At 36.5% G+C, this 3,204-nt stretch overlaps 1 long non-coding RNA gene across 1 annotated transcript; it reads right to left on the bottom strand.

The window, feature by feature from the left end:
• Window positions 1-881: 881 nt before the first annotated feature.
• LOC134796435 (uncharacterized) lies at window positions 882-2,582 on the bottom strand. Its single transcript, XR_010144934.1, has 2 exons — window positions 2,198-2,582; window positions 882-1,832 (listed from the first exon to the last, which is right to left on the bottom strand). It is a non-coding gene; the product is annotated as an uncharacterized LOC134796435 (long non-coding RNA).
• Between the last annotated feature and the right edge of the window lie 622 nt (window positions 2,583-3,204).

A 3,204-nucleotide genomic window follows, 5' to 3' on the forward strand; every position in this document is an offset into this window, starting at 1 on the left:
AGTTACATTCTTGTAGTCTCTTAAGCACTTTGACGAGCGTTTCATACGTTTCTAGCAAACTTTTCCCTGCCACGTAGATATTATCAATAAACACAATTGTGTTTGGTATACCAATTAGTTTTTTACACATTAGTCTTTGAAAAGAACCAGGGCCAGTATTAACTCCATAGGGTAAGTATTTGTACTTATATGTTCCAAATTCTGTTACAATGGTGGTTAACAATTGACTTTCTTCAGTCAAAGCAGCTTGTAAGTAAGCTTCCCGAAGATCGAGCCCGCAGTAGTATTCTCCCTGTTTTAAAGTTTCAAAAATGTCCTCCACATGTGGAAGAGGGTAATGGTCTATTTCCAAATTTGGATTTAAAGTGACTTTATAGTCCCCGCAAAGTCTTACAGAGCCGTCAGGTTTTAGGAAATCGAACTCCTAATCAATTAGTTGTTTGGCATCTGAAACATTTTTTATCAATATATTAGGATTACAATAAGCTACATTCTTAAAAATTGGAGGCCACATATTTAACTGACTTAACCAATCACGACCCATTAAACAAGGCGTTGAGGCATGTGACACAAAGATATTTAATTCTTTGTATATATTATTATACTGCACTGGTATGTTACGAATAATGTCCAGTGGCTGGGATTCTGATTGGTCGAAATTTTGAAATATTACTTTAGCTTTTTCAATAGTATATTCTTTTAAATATTTTTTTGTGGTAAGTAAGAGGCATCACTGATACTTCGGCACCTGTATCGACTTCAAACTGCACTTTATGTCCATAACCTATTGTCAGCTCTAATAAATGTGGTGGAATCCTACTCACTCTGTCAAATGTATAAGTTTCATACTCTTCATACAAGTTTTTTACTTCTTCCAATCCTTGTTCCCCTTTGTTTTCTTCTTTCGATACATCCAAAATGTTTGTCTGTCGATACTTCTTTGGGCACATTTTATATATATGACCTTGCTGACCACATTCCGAGCAAAACTTTGTCTTCAGGGTACAATCTTTTTTGACGTGATTGTCCTTCCCGCAGCAGAAGCATTTATTTTTGATGTTGTTATTCTTCTTTGTATTTTTGTCATACCTCTGTCTTGGCATTTTGGAATTAGGTTTAACATATGAAATATTGCTAGTTTCTTCTTCTCCATTAGCTTGCTTATATGCGGACTCTACTGTTTTTGCTAGGTTTATAAGGTCTTCTAATTTTGCCTGCGCACTTTGTTTCATCAGTTCAAATTTAATTAGCTTAGAGTACACTCTGTCAACAAGTTTTTCTTTAATCTGGTCGTCTTCGTCTTTGAATTGGCATGTCCGAGATAATTTCCGGAGATTTAACACATACTCTTCTATTGACTCAGTAGGTAGTTGGTTGCGTCGTCGAAACTCAGCTCTGTCTAACAATGGTGTCTTAGTAAGTTTATATTTTTCTCGTAGCGTGTCGCCTAACTTTTTGTAAGTTAATGTTATTGTTTTTTTTGTCTTGCACAAAATTTGTAATGTTTCAAACACATTTGGGGTTATTTTAGTAATAAGCAATGCCACTTTTTTATCTTCTGGCACATCATTTAAGAGTATTAGAGATTCTAACTGTTGTTCGCAGACCTCCCAATTGTCTCCGTTAAATGGTTTTATTTCGTAGTTTGTCATGGTCTTGTGTTTTGAAATTTTAGGTTGGGTTTGCTCTTTATTTTGGTAGTAATCACTTAACAACTTTCGTAACGCGTCCACCGTTGGATTTTGCGGGCACTGTAAACCTTCTTCATTTACTATCTTTATTAAAATGTCTTTTCCACACCGGTAAATGTAACTTCTTTTTCCTTGTTTAACCTTTCATTCTTTTAAAATTATGGCTTCAGCCCATTGGGGCTATTTCGCCAGTGTCAAGGTCGTAGTAGCAGGGTAAAACGATTGAAATTGTACGGTTAGTACAAGACAGTGTACGGTGATTTAGCTCTTGTAAAGCGATAGCGGGCTTTACAAGAAACACGTGGACAACCGGCCGTAGACTCCAAAATGATGGTTAAACGTGCTTCAAGATAAATTCTCCATTCACTGCACACTACCACATTAGTTTACTGTATAATAGGCTATCGATATTACACTTTAAACAATATTAATGAGCAAAAAACGAATCAATTAATCTCGCCGCGTGCCATCAAGATGGCGCTCGAACCGGAAGTCCCTTGTTTAACCAAATATATTAAAACATTGTCAGCGTCTTCTGTCAATGTCAATTGATTTTCATTCTTACCCGTCGTGACATCTGTCATAATAACGTTTCATTTCACGTTTAGTCGGTCCATGAATGTGGGTAATAACGATTTATCAAGGTACCTTTTAATTTGCAGATACCTCAAAGTGCGTTTGCCACGGCCATTACATCACATATATTTATAGTAATTAATTTCTTACTTGTGACCAATTTTATGTTCTCCTGGTTAATTTAGTCGATGCAGCGTGCTGTCCGAGTGACCTCGTCGCCTATATTATATCTTGGAATAAAACTACTTAATTTTGTAGATTTATTTTATTGGAGCTTAACCACACACAAGGAATGACACGGGAGAAGAGAGCGTTCCATTTCACATATACTACAAGTACTATTCAGCATGGTATAATAATATACTCCGCCTGGTACTCCATTCCCGTCTTTTCTAGGTCACCTAACTGACACGGGCTTACGTCATCATGCGACAGCGCTATATGATAATATGCGATAGCGCTATATATAGCGGCCATGTTGTTGTGACGTAGCCCCGTGTCACTCTGGGAATGGAAGACCATGTTTTATTAGACTATGCTATTCAGTAGATCCACATTGTTCAAAATTTGATCAATTGAGAAAAAATATGTCAGTAGATATGTACATGATGGATCTGGCTCCAATTTCACCACGGTGACAGGTGCGACAATTGTAAAACATCACTGTTGCTGACGTCACAGGCATCCATGGGCTACGGTTACCGCTTACCATCGGGCGGGCCGTATTTCTGTTTGCCACCATCATTGTTTTATTAAAAAAAACTTTATTATATCGGAAAAAAACAGATATTTCTCTTGCTAAGTTTATGACAATTGTCACGAAATTCCGACATATAACTCATTACCTGTCAAGAATTACCTACAATTCTTCTAAATCTTGACAATTGTCAGAAACTTCGCAAAAGAAATATCTGTTTTTTTCCGATATAATAAAGTT

This window comes from Cydia splendana, chromosome 13 (assembly GCF_910591565.1).
Source record: "Cydia splendana chromosome 13, ilCydSple1.2, whole genome shotgun sequence".
NCBI classification, from domain to species: Eukaryota; Metazoa; Arthropoda; class Insecta; order Lepidoptera; family Tortricidae; genus Cydia; species Cydia splendana.